Here is an 8,500-nt window from a genome sequence, read left to right as displayed (position 1 = left end):
ACTTCTACTGCTTCGCTGAGTTGGCACGGGGCGGACAGGTACAACTGCATATCGTCCGCATATTGGTGGTACTTAATCCCGTGCCGGCGTATGATCTCACCCAGCGGCTTCATGTAGATGTTAAATAGGAGGGGGACAGGACTGAACCCTGTGGCACCCCGTAATTGAGGGGCCTTGGGGTCGACCTCTGCCCTCCGACCAACACTGACTGCGACCTGTCCGAGAGGTAGGAGGAGAACCACCGAAGGATGGTGCCTACCACTCCCACCTCTCGCAACCGTCGCAGAAGGATACCATGGTTGATGGTATCGAAGGCCGCTGAGAGGTCAAGGAGCACAAGGATAGAGGGGTGACCCCTATCCCTGGCTCGCCAGAGGCCTGAAACCCGACTGAAAGGAATCCAGATAATCGGTTTCATCCAAGGACCGTCGGAGTTGAGAGGCCACCACTTCCTCAACAACCTTCCCAACAAAGGGCAGGTTGGAGACTGGACGATAGTTGCTCAAAATGGCTGGGTCCAGAGATGGTTTCTTCAGGAGGGGTCTCACCACCGCATCCTTTAGGAGGAGCGGGAAAATTCCCTCCCGGAGAGAGATGTTAACTATCGTCCGGATCCAGCCGTGTGTCACCTCCCTGCTGGTCGAGACCAGCCAGGAGGGGCACGGGTCCAGTATACAAATGGAGGCACTCACCACTCCCATGGCCTTGTCCACTTCCTCAGGAGAAACAAGTTGAAACTCAATCCATAAAATATGCTCAAGACCTTCCCCCGGTACCTCGGCTGGTACCGTGCAATTGGAGTCCAGCTCTGTCCGAATCCGAGCGACTTTATCCATTAAATACTGAACAAATTCCTCAGCTCTACCTTGTAAAGGGTCATCTGCATCCCTCCCTTTCAAGAGGGAGTGGGTTATTCTAAACAAGGTGGCTGGGCGCGATTCAGAGGATGCAATCAGGATGGCAAAATGCGAACATTTCGCCGCCCGTATTGCCACGAGATAGGCTCTGATAAAGGCTCTCATCAGTGCTCAGTCTGACTCAGATTTACTGGCCCTCCAGCGGCGCTCTAGGCATCTCTTTTGGCGCTTCATCTCCCAGAGTTCCTCGGTGAACCAAGGGGCCCTCCTGGATCTGCTGCCTCGGAGAGGTCACAAAGGCGCAATCCGGTTTAGAGCCCCCGCTGCCGCTGTATTCCAGTCAGCGACTAAGGACTCCACCGGATTGTGGATGAGAGTGTCAGGTATTAAACAAGTATTTGCAATTCTATAACTGTGAAATGAGGCAAAGATCTTAACATGCACATAACATGGAAAGCTCTTGTCTCATAATTAGGAGGTTGTAAGTTCAATCCTAGGTAAAGGCAGATGTAGGGACTCCTGCTTGGGCAGGGGGTTGGACTAGATGATCTGCAAGGCCCCTTCCAACTCTGTTAATGGCTGAGGATGATGGAAACAATAGTGCAATGTATCTTAAGTGGCACTGGTGTGAGAAAGCTGCACTCAGAAATAAAGAGAGGCTGTACACATTTGCCACTTCAAAAATATTTCTTATTAGTTTAGCTACTCAGTCATTCATGGCTGCTTGTGCAAATGGATTCACTGTGAAGCAACAGAGATGAGTCAGAATTTCTAATCTTATTGCTCATTCAGACATGCAAGTCATCACTTGATGTTGCCATTAATAAATGATGGATAAGAAAGTTCTGGGAAAATATCTCAGTTTCCCGTTCTCTACTCATCCTCTGAGTCTCCAATTTCCATCTTCATTCATATATACGCACGCTGGCACCAGGTGCTGCTTCTATATGCTCTAATCAAATCTATTATTCCTTCTAAATCCATGCTCAGACTGCATGAAAGGAAAGCTTGGGAAAGCCCCAAGGTCTGAAGAAACTGAAAAAAATATCTTTGGGACTAGAAGCTGGAAGAATACCCCAAACAATTTAATGTAGTCTGAACATGTTGGTCTGTAAGAAATGATGTCTGTTCAAATGGAACAGAATGGAATGAAGTGGCCTAAAAACTGAAAGGGAACATTTCATCCTGCAATACATTATTTTGACTCTTACTCATAGATTTTCTTTGTTAAATACTCCATCTTAATAGAGCTTTTATTCCTCTTCCTGCTTAATAGCCCCAGCTTATATGTTGAGGTGACTCACCTGGTTTAAGCGTTGTCCAGATAGCTACAGGATAATGGCGGAGGGGGGAGAGAGGAGTGCTTCTGAGTTCCTTTGGCTAATTATTTCTGGAAGGACATTAATTATTAACCCAGGTTGGCCTGTAACCCTTGTGGAAATGGTTGCTTGCAGAGTTTCTCAGAAATAAAGCTACCTCTTTGGCTGACTTGGAAATATGGACACAATATCACACATTCATTCCAACAACTCTAACTGTAACTATCCACATCACATGTTCCTCCTGAGCATCGAAGTCTTAACTCCTATTAACTAAGGTTTTATAATGGACGTAATTCGCACACTTGATTGAAAATCAGGTTTTAATTTGTAATGTGCCCACTGCATAGAAATATCAATGTGCTTCTAGGTATTTCCCTCGGTATCTGTCAGATCTCCTGACCCATCTAATTTTGTACATCGTGAAAACATTCTTTTAATTAAAATGGGGCACTCTTCAACATCATCTTTAATTCTAAGAATGCCTCTGAGCCTCAGGTTGATCCCATAAGCTTTCTTAGAAAATAAAAATGATAGGCAACTTACAGCTCAGTGCTTTGGATATGATCTAGCTATACAGAAAAAGAATGAAGATAGAGGGTTAGCAGGTAATATTTTGATAAATTGGTGTTTTATAACTGGTTATCCAAAAGTCATAGATATCTGCAGAGTGTGGTCAGGAGGCTACAACTGATAGATCATGTCATGATATCACAACACAACCTCTCTGTCTTACATGGTTGTGCCCAATGTCAGGACATAAGTGTGGTTAGTGATTAACAAGCTAGAAAGTGGGAGACCATGAGTTCAAGTCCTTAACACTTAACAATCAAAGTTAGCTGGGTGACTTTGGGTCAGCCATTCTCTCTTATCCCAACAGGGTTGTTATTGTGGGGAAAATAGGAGGAGGAGAGTGTATTAGATATGCTTGTAACCTTGAGTTATTTGCAAAAATAATAAGGCAAAATACAAATTAACAAAAAAATAAATAATGAATGAGTGAGTGTGCATTATATGACAATCATATCATCATCATCATCATCATCATCATCATCATCATCATCATCATCATCATCATCATCATCTCCAGATGCCTGTGTCCATGAATGCCCTTTTTTAATGAATGGAAAAACACCATAGTCCACAACCTATATTTAAAATTCCAAAAGTATCCACTGGTCCCCAAATAATCAACTATGCATGTGAAAAAATTATGAATCTACCTAAAATGTGTTTACTCAGGGATAAATTCTATTAAGCTTAGTAGAACCTATTTCTTAGTAAGCATGTTTACAGTTGCAGCCTCAATTTCTCAGGTCAATGAAACTGTGGTATGACAGAATCAGTTTCAAAAAAGGCAATAATTTACTTGTGACTGTTCATACCTGTTCACCTTGTTCAGATTTTTTCTATTAATGCTATAAAATTCTATTATTTTCTTAGAGCTTTTCAACCTTTGAGGGCCAGTAGGCACATCTGACATTTTGAAAACATGTTGTAGGCACTCAATGAAAATGGCTGTCCTACGGAGGGCTTGCCCCTTCCATAAATGGTGGCCAGATGTATGGAGGGGCAATTGCAAAGCTTCCAGAGGTTAAACTGGTAGGACTGCTACTAGCCAACCTCTTTAGCAAGCTTTTCGTTCCCTTCCCACCATTACCAAAGTCCAGTTATGTGGCATGTGGCCACTTTTATTGAGCATTTGTGGGTAGCCTCTCATCATTTTTATAACATCTTTGGGATGTGTGATGAAGATTCAAAGATCTAAGGGAAAATATTGTACTGGATGCTGGTACTTTTAAAAATTTTCCATAGTGTAGCTTCCTTCCTATGTTCCAGTTTTCAGAATTGTAGAAGTTAGAATGGAATGAGTGGATTAAGATGAAATCAAGGATACGTTTATGAGGACATTGGCACTATGCATATCAGGTTGAGGATCTTAGGGTTAGAAAGGGGTATTAAAGTGTAATTAACTAGCTGGATCTAACATCATTTGTTCTGAATTCAGTATCACCACTACTACCACCACCATTATCACTACCAATTTATATTTTCTTATCCTTCCAATAGTATGAAATATATCTGCAAATTCTGTAACAAATATTTTGTTTCTGATTTATGTAATTATTCTTGGAGTTAGAATCTTCTTTTTAGCATAACATTCTGCAGTCACTTGGTAAGCAACTATCCTAATAAGTCATGTTGTCACTTTTAATTCCAGTTTATTATAGCTCCTCTCTATTTTTAAATAGATTTTGGCATGTTTTCATTTCATCTAACCTTTTTCTCTCTGCAATGGCAAGCTTGAGTAATTCTTACTTCTTCCCAATCTCCCTCTTCTTTAATAAAAGCTGAATTTGCACAATTGTACTGGTGAACTCATAAACAAGCAATAAATTGAATGCACCATTCCAAAAAATTATGCTTCCCAATAGGAGCAGAACTTGAGAGGTGATTGGGAAGTGGATGGCTTAAGCTTCTGTCTGAAGGAATATCAGGAAAATAAATAAAAAGTTATGCTAAATGTAGGGAATGATACTGGTTGGGTGAAGGATGAACCAAAGGCTAAGCCAAAAGAAAAACTCAAAAAAGCAGCAAACATTTTTCTTTTACCTCAATGGATATTCTGCATAATTTGAGAACTACAGTATATCTGCATTTACTGGCTTTTGAAACATAAACAGCATCCACTTTTTTCCTTTTCCTTTTCTAATAAAAATCAGCTTCAAAGGAATCTCCCTAGAGATCACATTGGGGAAAAGAAGGATCGAATTTCCCCTTCACTTGTTCACACAGCCTGCCTACTGACAGCACTATTTGTAAAACTAAAACCCACATTTTATATGCCAAGATGACAACTTGCAACTTTATTTTCCTATCATTTGAAAGCATGTTGCTGGATCCAACTTGCTGTATTTTTCTATCCCCTTATTTTGATTAAGATTTTTTTTTCTTAAATGTGTGTTGTATGATTTGATAGTATTGCATGCCTCAGAGCTTTCCCCTTTTCCTTCACCCCTACTCTATATTTACTCATGGTGGTTGAGAATGTATTTTGTTTCGATGTGCTAATGGTTGTGTTTTCAAACTTGTTTTCTTTTTTTATAGGACGTTATGGTGGATGGTAGCACTGATGCTTTCTCAAATGCATCTATTATTCTGAAGAGTCTGGGGCAGTCAACATTTCTTTGACTGAAGATGCCACAAAGGAGTTCCCTCACTATGTCTTCCTTTGGGATTTAATTGAAATGTTGGAAACTGACTGCTGGAGAAAGACTGCACAAAGACAGGGTATTCATTTACACACAGACTCTTTGCCATCTTATTAAACAAGAGAAAGAAACGCCCGTGAGAATTCCATATATATTTGACCTAGATTAGTAAAACACAATAAAATATGAATGTTAAAAAGATCTTTGTTCAAATATCAATATCTAGTCCATCTAATTATTGAAGTGCAGCATTGTTTATATAAAAAACAATCAGATACTGGACTGATATACACCTACAGCCGGTCACAATGTTATCTGTAGGGGAGAAAAATGTCAGAATAATCTTTATGTCCTGCAATAGGATTTAGCATCATTCAGAAAATTTATGGTAGTTGGGGAGGAGAAATTAGATGTTTTGTTTTGTTTTGTCTGCTGATGACTGCCTCAACTAGTCCCTAAGGTTTTCTTGAGAAGGGATTTTTTAAAATGGTTTGCCATTATCTCCTTCCTAGAGCTGACAGAATGACTGGCCCATGGTCACCCAGATGACTTTATGCCTAAGCCTCATAGCCTCCCATTTTCTCACCTGATGCCTTTACCACTGTACCAAACTGCCCCGCTCTCTACACAATGCATGCATATAAATGGTTGCACAAAGCCTCATGCAGAGCATAGTGACCATTTCATGCTTCAGAACAGTTGGAATTCATTTTTCAGCTGTTGATGACAACTTGTGGGGCAATTAGACTTTATTTTATTTTATTTTTTTAAGCAGAGAGAGGCTTCAGCACTGTAAGGGGATCCAGCATATGGTAGGTAGAGAAGAGCATCTGTCAATATATTATGAGGGAAGAAGGGGTAGCAATTCTCAGCATGATAACTGGGGTGCTACCAGCATGTCCCCACTTTCATAATACCCCATCTGCACAGTAGAAGCAAAATCCATGTAGCCAATAATCTTAACGCTTTGTCAGCTTGCTTTGGAACAGCAATTTAATAGAAATTTCTGTTCAGCGGTGGCTTTTCCTTCTTTAGAAATAGTTAGCGGAGGTTGGCTGGTTAACTCTCAGAGATGGAGCCTATGATCCCTTCACTGAGCAGAAATATCCACAAGGGCCCATCCACATCTCCTTTCAACTGCGGCTGGAAGGGGTCCCATATCAAAGCTGTTTCACTGCCTTGTTATTGAGGCAGATTAGAGTTTGACTGTCAAAGCAGAGCAAATTATATTATTGAATTTTTCTGCTATTCATCAATTGGAGGAAAACACATTAAAGGAGCTCTTTGAATGAGCCCTGGGAGATCTTAAAGCATCTTCTATTTTAAACATTTCTGGTTGTTTGAAAAATAAATATAGTCTCTTTGCTTAAAAAAACAACAACTTTCTCTTCTGTTGATTCTAAATGATGAACTTTTTGAGTTGTTCATTTCCTTATCTGTCTCCTCCATTATTTGCCTGCTGGCATTGTGTAGGAGTTTACCCTGTCCTTTCCTCCACCCCATGGCCACAACTGCATCCATGTGCTTTTCAATTCTACTATGAGCATGAGTAGAGGGACCTGTCCTGAACAATCAGGTGCTGCTGGGAAATCCAGCCTCTTTTGTCATCTAGCAGCACTTCCAAAGACACCAATTGTCTCTTTCTGGCTTCATGAAACTACCAACTTAAAGAGGCAGAAAACAACAAACTGATGGAAATTCAGAAAAAGATGCTGTGCTTAGCAGAGCTATTGCTTTGCTTTTAATATTAGAATTGGAACTTGAAGGGACAGCAAAAATGGCAAACCTGACTTCTTGTTCAGAAACAAAACTTTACTCCCTTCCTTCCCTGTTACATATATTTACTATAGGGAACCAGAATAGATTTACCGTAAATGCAAAGCTGTAATATACAAGTGTATATTACTAAACTTCATATATCAGAACAACCAGAAATTATATCCTGCAGATGTAATCCATTTTTTAATTTTACCTACTGCATTCAATATGCAGCACAATCTCACATGGGTGTCTTTAATCTCTTTCCCCACTGTACTTAATAACAGCAACTTTTCTCCTCCCCCCAAAAATTCCTCATGATATCACCTTCCTCTCATCCCCAGCCCACATCTAAAGCAGCTTAAAGTCTTCCTTAGCTGTTCCACGTATTCCTGGTTAGTTGTGTTTTCATCTTTGAACAGCCCATATGCCCGTAGTAGTTTTGCCAGAAATGCAATGAGATTCACTTCACTAACTATTCAATTGATGTCATGGAAAAGCTAAGTTCTAGCTGGGATCCACTGGCCATCTGGAGCCAGTGTAGGAATGCCTCTTCCCCTGAGAGAACTGGTCATTGCCCAAATTGTACTTTGGGACAGTCAGGATATTTCAAAGCAAGCCATCCCCTCCTCCATTTTTCAGGTCAATCTGATTCTGAACAGCAGATGGTAGCAGCACTGGTTGCACAGTGAAATAGAAAGGGATGTTTCATCTTTAAGCTATCTATCTTGTTCTGGGAAAGTATGATGAATATTTTGAAGCTAAGAAGAAATCTGTCCCAGGGTTTGTTTTCATGAAAGTTCTAAAAGCCTGGTGAAATCTCCTCTCAGGACTACATCATCAACATTAGATTGGAAGTAGGAGACATAAAGATTCTGATGTAGAAAAGCTAATGAAGTATTTATAAAATAATTCAATGAACTGCTATGGATTGTACGCAAGCCATATTTACAAAGAAAGCAAGCTTTCATTTCTAATTCCTTTTTCTCCTACCCATGGCCTGCAACAGGCTGGAAACCATACTATCTAGCAAAGAAGGGATGGCTTCCATCTGTCCCTTATTTTGGTAATGGACTATTCTGGTTTGCAGCTGTTTCCCTCTGCCCTTGAGAAAAATCTGCCTTCCACCTGAGTCACATAAGGTGCCTGCTGCATGTGAAAGATTTAATTTTGTAAGGAATGATGCAGATACTGTAATCAAAGTCTATGTCCAGAATCAAGAGACATTAAGAGAATTGTTAAAGGCTTCAGCCACTAAACAAGCCAGCGATGGCAGGTTTTGCCCTAAGATCAAACAAATTCTGTGCCAATATGTATACCAAAGGACTGCAGATGTACTTTATATGAGAAATTA

Source organism: Thamnophis sirtalis, unplaced genomic scaffold, assembly GCF_051295495.1.
Source record: "Thamnophis sirtalis isolate CommonGarterSnake01/CBP01778 unplaced genomic scaffold, rThaSir2_p1.2 scaffold_4, whole genome shotgun sequence".
In the NCBI taxonomy this organism is placed as follows: Eukaryota; Metazoa; Chordata; class Lepidosauria; order Squamata; family Natricidae; genus Thamnophis; species Thamnophis sirtalis.
This window is presented reverse-complemented; position numbering follows the sequence as displayed.